General features: G+C 40.0%; 1 protein-coding gene and 1 long non-coding RNA gene across 11 annotated transcripts in view; one reads left to right on the top strand and one right to left on the bottom strand.

Annotated features, from left to right (window-relative positions):
- Positions 1 to 13,989, top strand: part of FTO (FTO alpha-ketoglutarate dependent dioxygenase) — a 335,810-nt gene that overhangs the window by 32,775 nt on the left and 289,046 nt on the right. The gene's annotated exons all lie outside the window — the stretch shown is intronic.
- Positions 8,199 to 13,989, bottom strand: part of LOC115660635 — a 32,691-nt gene continuing 26,900 nt past the window's right edge. Inside the window, exon 4 of the long non-coding RNA XR_004002861.1 lies at positions 8,199 to 9,965. This is a non-coding gene — a long non-coding RNA (uncharacterized LOC115660635). The remainder of the gene's footprint in view (positions 9,966 to 13,989) is intronic.

The following is a 13,989-nucleotide window of genomic DNA, read 5'->3' as shown; positions in this document are numbered from 1 at the left end:
AAAAGTTCTTTTAAATCCATACGTTTTACACTATTTTATAATTAACTTGTAGTGTTTAAACAGTAGAAAGAAACAAACATTTTCAAATTATTAAATATTAATTTAATTTATATTTAACCTTAATTTGCATTAACAATGTTAAATGAGATGCAGAATTTTTGAATTCAGCTTTTTCATTCCTTCTAGCTTCATTGAAGACTAGCAGGATCTTGTCTTATATTCATACTGAGTAAAAGGCCATTGGGATGGAAAGAATAATTGTGCTTTCTCACTATTTCAATAAAGTTTAAATGCCCTAGTCACAGTGCTTGCTGTTCAACTACAATAAAAAGGAGGTTCACTTTGAAAAGATGTGACAAAAAATTTTAATCGAAAAACAGGTTTTGCCCAAATGTTATGTTGGACTGAGGCAGTGGATTTTTATTGTACTTTATAAAATTTAAAAAGCATTATGATTAAAAATTATATTGTTTTTAAAAAGTAAAAGAATAACAGGCTCAACTTGTTTAAATTATGTGACCATTATATATTTTTAAATGTCTATTCATCATAGCCCCTCTTGTTATACATGTAGGGTGAGATTTTTAAAAGCTCTAAACTTTGGCCTAACTCTGCTTTGCGCCCATTGAAGTCAGTAGTAACATTCCTAATGACTGCAATGAGAGCAGAGTTAGGGCAGTGCTGAGTGCTTTTGAAAATCTCACCCATGTTGTCTTAGCTTCATTTGAATGCTTATGTATGGGTGGAATTTGGACTGCAGAGGGTATGTATGTAGACACATGAAAATTTGGACCACAAAGTACAGTATAATACAGTTAATCTCCTCAGCTATATACAGAGGCATATTTTCATGTGAAAGCAGTGGAAACTTGCCCTCATGTATATCAGGAGAGAATTTGAACAATGGGAGCTATAGGTGCAGAGCGTTTGTGGATCTCTGGCCAATTATTTTCGTACTTTACTGGAAACTGTGTTAAGTGGTAATCTCTTTTGAAAATTTGATCCTGTGGGCATGTGAGAGCACTTAATATGTGTGTAACACATGTATTGCATACTGTCACACATAATTACAGCATATGACGTAATATAATACCATAAACTTATGTAATAGAACAAAAAATGGCACATTTAGCTCCCTAAATGCTTAGAAGCTGTTATAATGCAGTAAAGAATCTTTGATTTGATCAACTGTGTGTATGTGATATAAATTCCTCTGTTCTTCTGTGTGTGTGTGTGTGTGTGTGTGTGTACACATACACAGACATATATACCCATGCACACGATCAGAAGAACAGAGGAATTTGGTAGAAAATCCAAAAGATGCCAAGAGAACAATAATGACTAATGCATATGGCTACATAAGACTGATAAAATTAATCTCTGGTATCTGTTTTGGGACCAGAGAATTTTATGAAACAAAGTGTACTCAAACAATACACTTTTATAAAGCTGTGAAGTTTTTTTGTTTGTTTGTTGGTTTTGTGGTTTTTTTGCTGGTGACCAGGAAATACTTGATATTCACTTTTGTGATTTTAAATTGTCTCCAGAACCCACAGCATAAACACAGCTTACTCACTGTATTAAGTGCCTACACACACAGGGTGTAAAATACTTTGTGCACAACATGCTACTGTCATTATTTTTAAAAAATAACCTTTGTCATCAGAGATGCTTTAATAGTTTAACACATTCTACAGTTATGCATTTCTGCAAATGGTAGAGACCCTTGCATGCAGTGTTTAATAAATTATTGAACTTTGAAGAACCTTTGAGAAGCAAGGGCTCTATGTGATTGAGCAGCAGACATGAAAAAATGCTATCCTCAAGTGTATCTAAGAGACAGAAATAGAGGCTTGATCAGACAATATGATCACTGAGTGAATGATGGTAAGAGCATTAAATATTTACATGTATAGAGAGCAACTTGACAACAGAAAAGACTGCGGTTATTGTTAAGTTGAATAGAATCAAATGCAACACAGTTCAGTCTATATGGTGTCTTTTTTTAAATAACCAGGGAATTTTGCGTGGATTTTGCTGTAAGGTGCATATTGTAAAGGGAGGTCTTTCCTGTGGGGTTCACTTAAAAACAGAAGTTGAGTTATAATCATACTAAACCTCTAATTCAAAATCTATGATGTTTCATTAGTTAGGCAAGACTTTTTGTTATGGATGTAACCAGGACACTTAATATGTGAATATCAATCAATACCTATTATGCAATGTTTAAGGATTACTGAGTTTAGAAAGAGAGAACTAGAGATCTGAATAAATACTTAGTCATATAACATCCAAATATTTAGTACTATAAACTAATTCTGATCTCTATTATAAGACTAGAATAATTGTTGAGGTCCATGGAATTACTCTAGACTTATGCCAGGGTAACAGATCAGAGCTGGTCCTAAAAATCTGCTATTTAAGTACCAAAGAAAGTAAATGTGACTATGAGCAAAAGAATGCTCAAATACAAGATGAGACATCCACATTTTTCCTGGGGTTGCATACGTTAGTAGTCATATGTGAAATAAATTTTTTTTATAGTATCCAAAATCCTTGAGTTACATGATCGCTGTGTTTGCTGCGCTGTTTTTTTGTTAATTTGTTTTTTGTGGGTTTTTTTGAGAACTTGCCAATGATGATTATACAATAGTTTGTATTGCTCATAATGTTCTTTAAAAAATACGTCATGCTTAGTTTCTTACATAATTTTCAGTAGAAATTTAATATATCAGAAGCATAGTATAATAACTTAATTTCATAATGGAACAAGAGAAGATATACTGCGTTGGAAGTTCCCATGCTTTAATGTAGAATCATTTCAGGTAGCTATTAGTTATAGGAAAGAAATAAAACAAATGTGACAAGTACATTGGATTTTTTTTTTTTAAATACTGTATGGAGTTTGTCTTACTATTATAAACCTGTTTAGATTTAATGATCTGTCATGTCACACAATTAAAAAAAATTGTGAACATTGAAAATGAAGTAAAACAGAATAACATTAAAGCACTTTTCTTTTTTCTGTATTAATTTTATAGGTGACATCAAAAGAGAAAAAATGTAGCTATTTGATATCCACATATTGTTCTAGAATTTGCTACTAAAAAATCATTCAGTTTACTTGATGTTACAGTAGACTAGAATTGTAGGGGATTGAATGACTGAACAGATGGGGTAGTATAACATAGAATCTTTCATCTCCACTTTGTTGGTCTGAATTCTGGCCCAGGTTGGTATTGCTTTCTGACAGATGTTTAGTGATTTATTTCTGTGTCTAGTTGTTATTAATCCACCATTGGCATCCTTTAACAGAAAAGTCAAGGAGTGAAGGGGGTATGGAAACTCTTACCATTGTCGGATGACTCTTCCACTTAATGCTATGTTCCCCCAAAGATATAGCATCCTCTCTTCCCTCTGTGAATGTTGTGAAGGAACTTTGTTGTATTCAAAAGGAATATGGTCAGGGAACAGCCATTTAATGTGGCATGCTCTCTTAGAACAATTTTATCTGCCAGTGTAAAAATCATGGGAGATTACTGCTCTCCAACCAGCAGTAATTCCTCCTCTCTGGCTATAAGACTCTGTGTGTGTGTGGTATGGGGAGGGAGGTGGAGTTCTGACCACAGGACAGACTGGGTCCTTGACAATATTAGCATGGCACCATGCAGGAATTAGCTAAGGTGTCTTAAGTGAGGGCTGAACAGCACAGACGCAGAGGTGGACCCACTTCATTGCTTGAAATCTGAAAAATATATCATGGCAGCTTCTGCTGATGTCAGGTTTGAAGGCTATGCTACAGTCACAACTAACTGTTGCGGTCTTGAGGTAGTGAGGTGGCTGATAAATAGGTTTAAGAAGGCCACAAATCTCAAGAAGTCTGCACTCCCTTTTTGGAGTGGTTTTCCTCAGCTGGATTGGGGGCTCTACAAGTGAGGAGGCACACATGTCCTAGGGTCAGCTCTTTGAACTCATGTTCTTGTGTGGTGCTAGATCCCATCACTTGTCCTCAAGGAAAGAGTGGAGTTACACTCACACTGCTCTTTCTTCACTGCAGATTTTTATTTTAACTTGATTTCTCATAATCCTACTACTATATGTATCCTTTCTGTGTAATATATCTGGAAGTTGTGTGCTAGAAGTTTTCCATTTCCCCAATGATGAGGCAATCAGATTTTTATCCATCTTTGAGCGGACATGCATGCATAGAACATCTTTCAGCATAGCAATAATCTATATTGGGAATAAGATTTTCATACTGACTTTGTGGCCTGTTTCTAAAGCACTTTGGGGTCTTTCTGAATGAAAGTTGCTATATATGATAAGAGAAGTTATCATTCACTGTCTTACCCAAATTCTATTTCTGCACAGCAGCATCAATTTAATAGAACAAGAGAAAGCATTCCTTTAAAAATCTTTATTAATATTGTTCTTGAAAAGATCTTGGCAATAGTGCCAATATAATAAGTCGGTGGCACTCCTAAACTTCCCTCTTTGCCGTGATCAACATGTGGTGATTTCTCATTAATGGTTAGGGTTCACTGGCACTCTTGTATAAGAGCAGAGAACTATGTTGTGCACTTTTTTGTACCAAGGCATGCCTTCCTGCAGCCTCCTCCTTTTACCCTTTTCAAGGGTGTCATAGCTCTGTGAATGCACCAAGAAGAGCAGGTTCCCTAAAGCTGCAAGCAGAAAATGAGAATCAATGAAGAAGATTCTCCATGGCAGATTTGTAAGGAAGAAAATAATCCCATTGTTGTGCTGCTTAAAATAGAGACAATATTGATTTTATGGTAGCATCCTAGGTCCTAAGGCATGATATTGATTAAGCATCTAAAGTATATTTGTAATGAAGGTTTCCAGACTTACAGTTACAGTGTGCCTCCCAATGGGTGATACTTCTCCAGTTGTTCTTGCTGTTACAAATAGTGTATTTCTTAGGGATTTCCAATCATGCGATATCTAGCCACTATGTAGAACTATTTGTCTAATACAATGAAAGATTTAATCCACAAAGTCGTATTCCTTTAATCTGGCTCTCAGGGTGGAAATTTGACTGCAAATAGAAAATCTTTTGCCCCATCACCTCCTTTGAACTGTATTTGATGCAGATATACAATTTATCTCTGCAATTAAAGCAGGTACTTCAGCTATCCCTAAGAGAAAAAATTAATCCTCAAGGCCCTGATCCTGCAATGATCATGACTAATGCTCATGCAGAGCCTCACTAGGTTTTTTGTTTGTTTGTGGGTTTTTGTTGTTGTATTTTAATTCCATTGAGCCTTAGTTGATGGTGATAAATTTTGCCTAACATTTCCCTTGCCAAGTGTAGCTCCCTGACTGTGTACATAATATTTATATACATTATTTATAAGGCTATTTTCCTTCCTTTGTTAGTCTTCAGGTACAACTTTTTTCTCACTTTAAAATTTTAAAATTCCTTTTAACTGTAAAGTCTGCAGGAGTTGACTGAATCATCCACTTTTAAATCTTGCAGGATATGTTACAGAGCAGTCAATCTGGGCCAGCATAATGTTTCCTAATACTCTCTGATTTGATAGAAGATTCCAGTGCCATGGACAGGATGGTAGAATTTAGTGTTCTCCTGCAATAATAGTTTAATATTTTAGGGTTGAAGATTGATATTACTCATCCTCTAATGGGATTATCAGGGGTTCTGATTGATTCCTTGATTCCATTGAAACCAAGCAGAGGAATAGGAAGTTGTCCATGCAACTGCTTAGGACTGCCTCCCCTGCATCACCTGACTCTGATCTCCTGGGAACCTGGCTCTGCTGGCTTCCTGACACCTGATGATTGGTCTTCTGGCCTGTCTTGGACTCTAATCTCCTGGTGTCCAGCCCGGCCTGGCTCCCAGCTCGTGCTCAAACCCTTAGATCAAACTGTCCACAATGCCCACTTCATGCTGTTAAATTTCTTCTGCTAGTGTATCGTTCTATGTAGAAAATGCCCATCAGCAGGGTAACTGAGTACTAAAATGTCAGTCACTATTAAGACTCATGTAATGTGTTCACATAATAGCACAACATAAGAAGAAGCACAGCCACCCCTGCAAGCTCCACATCACTCTGCAGTTGGATCATTGGTTTGCATTGCACCCAGATGTCAGGGTGTGGATAGTTATTTGAGTGTATGTGTTCATTGTTGTTCAAGCAGCTCACTCAGCATGCCTCAAAGACTGTTTGTTTGAAAAATTACGGTTGTGAACTATTATTAATTGTGCACTACCAGTGTATTTAGGGTTTGACAAATATGGGACAAGACCTGGGTGAAATCCTATCCCCATTGAAACCAATGGAGAAACTCCTGTTGACTACAGTGGGCCATGATTTAACCTTTGGTCCCTGTCTCAATGAGCTGACAGTTGAAATTAGGCACACCCAATACAGTCCGCACATAGGTGCAGGTGCTTTCATACACATACACACCCTCTAAACTTGATGGTTTTCCACTGGACAACATTTTTAAATGGAATTTTATTGAAGTTGGAAGGCAGTAGGTTCCAAATTGGTAAGGTGATATGTTACTCCTCTAGAGACTATTATCTTGTATTCTGGAATTCAAGCTTCCATGGAAAAAAAGCAGCAAAGAAATGTAAGGCTATGTTTATGCTACCACTGCATCTGTGCAGCTGTAAGGTCACCTGTGTAGCCGGTCCATGCCGGCAGGGGAGAGCTCTCCCGCTGCCATAATTAAACCATCCCCAATGAGTGGTGGTAGCTGTGTCAGCGGCAGAGCATCTCTACACTGGCTTTTCTCTTGGTGCAACTTATGTCAGTCAGGGAGGTGTTTTTTTCATACCAGCAAAAATGCTAGTGTAGAGTCAACCTAAGGCTCTAGCCTTTATGTATTAAAAAAAAAAAGCCTTTTAGTTTATCTGCAAGGTGTAAACCAATGCAGTTATGTATGCCAAAGTTTTCAGACAGCCTGAACAATAGCTCTAAGGGGTGTGAACTGTCGTTGATATTGTAAACCTTTCAGGGCAGGGATTCACTCTCTTTGTATGTTTTTCACGATGCCCAGATCCCCAAGCCCAGTTGGGTCTTTGGATTCCTCCTCCTCCCACTGCTACAGTTACTACTCATATCAGTAGAGTGTTTGCTGAGCCATACTGAGGATTTCAATATCAGCATTGTTTAATTATTTAACTGTTGCTTAAAGTCCACGAGAAGGGGAAATTATATGAATATCTTCACATCTTTTACTCTCATTTTGGTGTCTCAAATGGGCAGCTCTTGGTTTATGGGTGGAACTTGGTGGAACACTGCTATTCCCTACCTCATGGTTCAACTGCTGAGAATGACACATCTAAAAGGAGATACTGGCAAGACCAGTCTAAACCAGCAAGATAGGTATGGAAGTTGTGACGGGTTGGATCACAGAAACCCCTTTGGGACTGCCACGTGATACGCCGGGACTACCTCTGAGCCTGTTTTTCCTGCCACCTTCAATGCCTTCCCTTGTTCGAGCCAGACACGCTTGTCTGCTGCAAACACAGATTCAGGTCTGAACCACGTCCCCCACAAGCCACAGGCATCACTGAAAACAGCTTAAGAAGTGCTCCTGTCTCCAACACTCAGATACCCAGCTCCCAATGGGGTCCAAACCCCAAATAAATCTGTTTTACCTTGTATAAACCTTTTATGGGGTAAACTCATAAATTGTTCACCTTCTATAACACTGATAGAGAGAGATGCACAGCTGTTCTCTCTCTCTTCCCCCCCCCTCCCTCGTATTAATACTTACTCTGGGTTAATTAATAAGTAAAAAGTGATTTTTATTAAGTACAAAAAGTAGGATTTAAGAAGTTCCAAGTAATAACAGACGGAACAAAGTAAATTACCAAGCAAAATAAAATAAAACACGCAAGTCTAAGCCTAATACAGTAAAAACTAAATGCAGGTAAATCTCACCCTCACAGATGTTCCAATAAGCCTCTTTTACAGGCTGGATTTCCTCCTCCTCCTCCTCTTCCCCTCACATCCCTGTAGTTATTGTCCTTTGTTCTGGTTTCTTTCAGGCATCTCCTTGGGATGGAGAGGCTATCTTTGTGCCAGCTGAAGACAAAATGGAGGGGTTTCCCAAGGGCTTAAATAGACTTTCTCTTGTGGGTGGAAACCCCTCCTCCTTTTCTATGCAGTATCCAGCTCCAAGATGGAGTTTTGGAGTCAGATGGGCAAGTCACATGTTCATGCATGACTCAGTTCTTTACAGGAGGTTCCCAGGAAAGCTCAGATGTGGATTGGTGTCTGTCAAGGTTCATTGTTAGCCAAGTACTTCCAATTACTTGAATAAACCCTTCACACTATGTTGACCAAATCTGCCTTAGGTGCTTTCTACAGCAAACACTTCAAATGCAAACATAGAGCTAATGCTCATAACTTCATATATAAAAATGATAGATGCATCCAAATAGGATAAATACATGCAGAAGAACATAACCTTTGCAAAGATATGTTACATAGCATATCTAGCATAAAACATATTTCACTTATGTCATATTTACACTCATAAGCATATTTTTATCAAACATTATAGGGTGCAACATCACAGAATTTATCTGCATAGAGGTTGTAGTTGATGCCATAGTACTGCATGAGGTCCTACATCCAAAGGACCTCCCAAAAGGTACACCCAGAGACAAAGTGTAGAAGGAAGAGGGAAGAAATCTCAGGACAATGTTATGAACAGAGTGTGGGAGAGGGGAGGAAGAGGACTCACCACTGGAGATGTTGAAAAAGATTGAAAGAAAAAAGGAGAAACAGGCAGTCACAGAATCGCAAGAACCCAAGGAGGAAGGAAAAATAATTTGTGTCAAAAACAGAATATTGACTGAGGAGAATGAGAATAGAGGAGATACCTTTACACTCAGCCAGGAGGAGGCCACTTGTTCTTTCTGTGGAGTGAAGGGGGCAGAAACTAGATCCCAGAGATGAGCAGAGGAAAAGACATCAAAGTGATGGGCTTACGAAAGGAGTTTGTAGACTCCTTACTAGACTCTGTAGACTGCATACTCAAGGAGCTTGTAGGCAATAAGATAAGTTTAGTGACCGATATCTAACATTCTGAATGTGCAATTTTATGTTTGATTATCAGTTCAATATATTCAGTATCATCTTCCTCCTGTAAAAGCTAGTCTGTAAGTTACGGTGCAACTATGTTCGGAAAATGATTGTTTCCTTGATGTTAGTTCAATTCTCTCCCAGTGTAAGGACTCTTTTTCTATATATTTCAGCCATTTTGCAATGTTGGTTAGAATAGTTCCACTGCAAAGTAAGTGTATACATAGGCTGTAGTCAGTAGCAGAAACACCATAGGGTTGTGGTGACAGAAAATGGTTGCAACCTCACTTGTAGCAATAGGAAAGAGAGATGCAAGGGATCATAATACACTGAAGAGTAGGAGGAATGATGCAGAGAATATGAACCCTCAGATGCTTCTTCAGTTGAGTTCTAAGGAAGATCCATGGAGGGAAGTTGCCCACCCAAACAGAAACCCTACTGAGGGCATTGATTTAAATACTGACTGCAGCCTGCTGAGATTAATCTCTCCTGAGATTCAAGTGTTTAACTGGTGCAGAGAGGTGTAATTTGGACTTCTCTGCATTAGTTTGGTGAGTTTGGCCCTGTGTACCTTTAAATTCATGTGTGTGTTTGGAATTTATATTTTAAATGTTTTTGTTTTTGAAATAGCATTCTCTGGATGTTGTTCTAATTTTCTAACACTTAGGTATTTGAACTCATTACTGATATCTTCAAACTGATCTAATTTTGAGACTGAAAGTTGCTAAATTCCTGGTTTGTGAAGTGCACCGAGTAGTAGTAGTAATGTGGCCTTTGAGCTGTTTTTGTTTTTTCCTCCCATGTCTTCATTCAGGTTTCACTTCAGAAGAATACCTTGTGCAAGATCAGTCATTGTCAGAATCTGTAGTTTTGCTACATATCCTAGCAAGAGAAAACAGCGGGATGAAAATTTTCAAGTAGATTAATTTGATAAAATATTTCATTAACATTAATCAAATAAAATCTATTCATTTTTGAGCTTCTTGTAGTTTTTAATGTAGACTTTGTCCATTTCTGCAAGCCCTCTATCTTGTGTTGCTTGTAAGGGAAAGTTGCAGTAAAAACACGTGTATTTCATTTTATTAAATATGCACTTGAACAGGTGTTTTATGTTTCAGAAACACGGAAGGGAGAGAACTGTCTCAGCATGTCCTACCTCTGCCTGAATTCTCCCTGTAAATGGTGGGCGTGGGTTTACTTTTCAGTTCCATATAGATGCCACAGCTTTTGAACTTTACTTGTACTGTAAGTCTTTAGAGACAATCACGTTAAAGTGTAGTCACTAGATGGCACTAAAACATCATTGTACGCAAAGTGAAGTCTTGAGTCTTTCCCCTATGCCGCTACAGCTGCATGGATTTCTAGATGTCAGGAAAATTGTTTTATTGTTAAAGGGCATAGTGTAATATATTCATCTCCATCCAAGGCAGCCATTTAATGCCCCGAAACATGCCCCTCTCACAGCTCTGGCCTGTTAACTATGGTTATTTGGTGTAATAATTAGCAGAGTTTCTCACTAACAGTGGTACTTACCAACACCTCACATTTTCCTCTGTGTTTTTGTACGTGACGGATTGTGCATTCTATGAATGAAGTTAAGCAGGTCAAAGCCTAAGCCCTGTACAACACCACTATTTTCTGCACAATTGTTTTGAATGGGTATATATTAACTTCCCCTGAGTCCTGTGGTGTGTAATGCAAACAAATTTCAGTTTTTATTTAATAGCCTAGTGAAGATTTGTAAACATAATACAGTTAACTTTTCAACTTTTGGAACAATCAAAAATAAATGAGTAGCTTTACAAATAATTAGATCCCATGGACTCCTCCTAACAGTTATACACATTAGAAGCATATTGCAGTCCTTTATTAATTTTTGTGCAGATCATTCTACTTTTAGTTATTTAAGAGAAAAGTCACACAAGCATTTTAATGTTAGTGTTTATGCTTGTGTGATATGTAGAAATACACATTTGTCCTCCATGTTCTGAGGATAGAGATAGAAAGGCTGAGGCTGTGTTTAACAGCTTGTTTTTTTACTATCAGGCAAAAGTGAACCCATTGAAAATTGCTCTGCTGAAAGTGTGAAAAAATAAAATCCAAAAGAGGATGCAGTGCTAGTGGGAAATACTGGACTGGCTAACCCTGGAGTCTGAAGACCTCTACTACAGACAGCAGCAGTGCAGGCTTCCCCATCTTAGGCCTGGTCTACACTACACGTTTATACCGAATTTAGCAGCATTAAACCGATTTAACCCTGCACCCGTCCACACAAAGAAGCCCTTTATATCGATATAAAGGGATCTTAAAACCGATTTCTGTACTCCTCCCCGATGAGGGGAGTAGCACTGAAATCGGTATTGCCATGTCGGATTAGGGTTAGCGTGGCCGCAAATCGACGGTATTGGCCTCTGGGCGGTATCCCACCATGCACCATTGTGACCAATGGAAAGCCATCTGAACTCGGATGCACTGGCCAGGTAGATAGGAAAAGCCCCGCAAACCTTTGAATTTCATTTCCTGTTTGGCCAGCGTGGAGAGCTCACCAGCACAGGTGACCATGCAGAGCTCATCAGCACAGGTAACAATGCAGTCTCCGGAGAATCGAAAAAGAGCTCCAGCATGGACTGCACGGGAGGTACTGGATCTGATCGCTGTATGGGGAGAGGATTCTGTGCTAACAGAACTCCGTTCCAAAAGACGAAATGAAAAAACATTTGAAAAAATTTCCAAGGCCATGATGCAGAGAGGCCACACCAGGGACTCAGTACAGTGCCGTGTGAAAGTTAAGGAGCTCAGACAAGCCTACTAGAAAACCAGAGAAGCAAATGGAAGGTCCGGGGCAGGGCCGAAAATATGCCGCTTCTACGCTGAGGTGCATGCAATTCTAGGGGGATCTGCCACCACTACCCCACCCCTGTCTGTGGATTCCGAGGTGGGGGTGGTAATCTCAGCCATAGCTGAGGATTCTGCGGACGGGGAAGATGAGGAGGAGGGAGAGGAGGACGAGCTTGCAAAGAGCACACAGCACTCCGTTCTCCCCAACAGCCAGGAGCTTTTTCTCAGCCACACAGAATTACCCTCCCAGCCATCCCATGCCACTATCCCAAACAATGAAGCCATGGAAGTGACCTCTGGTGAATGTACCTTTGTAAATATAAGACATGGTTTAAAAGCAAGCATTTTTTAATGATTAATTTGCCCTGAGGACTTGGGATGCATTTGCGGCCAGTACAGTTACTGGAAAAGTCTGTTAACATGTCTGGGGATGGAGCGGAAATCCTCCAGGGACATCTCCATGAAGCTCTCCTGGAGGTACTCCAAAAGCCTTTGCAGAAGGTTTCTGGGCAGGGCAGCCTTATTCCGTCCTCCATGGTAGGACACTTGACCACGCCATGTATGTAGCAAGTAATCTGGTATCATTGCATGACAAAGCCTAGCTGCGTATGGTCCTGGTGTTTGCTGGCATTCAAGCAACATCCGTTCTTTATCTAACTGTGTTATCCTCAGGAGAGTAATATCGTTCATGGTAACCTGGTTGAAATTCAGGAATTTAATTAAGGGAACAGAGATGGCCATTCCTACTGGGCTGTTTGCCTGTGGCTTAAAAGAAATACTTCCCTGCAGGTAGCCAAGCAGGGAGAAATGGGGGAGTGGTGATTGGCGCTGAGCTTTTTCGCATTTGGCTAGCAGGGATCTTCCCTGCTACCAGCCACATGGTGGGGGGGGGGTAAAGCGATCATCCCAGAGAATTGGATGGGGGGGTGGTGATTTCTGCTGCTGCATGTTAACAGGAAAGAAGCAGCACTCAACGGGCTTTGCTTGCTATTTGGGAAAGGAGGGCACTGGATATATGAAGGCTGCAGAAGACGAAAGACAATGGCTTACCATGGCCGCATGCAAGCCGAATTCTGCTGCGCGGACCTGTGTCTGTGAGATCTCTAACACCAGAGCCGCAGGCACTTAATATTAAGATGCAAAATGCGACCTTGTAGTGAAATCACATGTGCTATGTAAGGTAAATAGTGTTGTTCACCGTGAAAGGGTATAACCATTGTTCTGGAAAATGTATCTTTTTAAATACTTCTCTCCCTTTTTTCCCTCCCTCATGTGGCTGCAAATTTTTCAAGCCTCCCTACTCCGTCCCGAAGGCTATCTCAGATAAGGCAGCGGAAAAAAAAAGACGTGAGACGAAATGTTCTCGGAAATCATGAAAGTGACCCGCAATGAAAGAGCTCATCTGAATGAGTGGAAGGACATGGTATCAAAGTACAGGAAAGATGCCAGTGACCGTGAGGACAGGAGGGACGAACGTGAGGACAGGAGGGACGAAGGTGAGGAGAGACTCTCGAGATGAGAGGGAGAGATTCTCGAGATGAGAGGTGGTGGCAGGAAGATCAGCGGTGGCGGGATGCAACGCTGGGGCTGCTGCATGATCAAACTGACATGCTCCGGTGTATGGTGGAGCATCAGGAACGGCAGCAGGATCTTAGAATGCCACTGCAGCCCCTGTATAACCTCCCTACCCCCTCACCATGTTCCTTAGCCTCCTCACCCACCAGACGAGTAAGAACGCGTGCGAGGAGGCTCCTTGCACCTGCCCATTCCACCCCAGTGGACAGCCCAACCAAAAGGCTCTCATTATTATGAAATTTTTTTAGTGGCCTTTTCCTTCCCTCCTATCCTCCTCCCAAACCCCACCCAGGCTACCTTGTCAGTTCTCTCCCTCTTTTTATAATTAATTAATAAAGAATACATGATTTTTAAACTAGAGTGACTTTATTTCCTTAGAAAGCAAGCTGTGTTCAAAGGGAGGAGTGGAGTGGCTTACAGGGAATGAGTCAATCAAGGAGTGTTAGGTTTCATCAAGGAGAACCAAACAACACTGTACCCTGGCCAGTGATGA

This window comes from Gopherus evgoodei, chromosome 12 (genome assembly GCF_007399415.2).
Source record: "Gopherus evgoodei ecotype Sinaloan lineage chromosome 12, rGopEvg1_v1.p, whole genome shotgun sequence".
Lineage (NCBI taxonomy): Eukaryota > Metazoa > Chordata > Testudines > Testudinidae > Gopherus > Gopherus evgoodei.
Note: the sequence above shows the minus strand (reverse complement) of the source record. Positions and strands in the feature narration are given on the sequence as shown.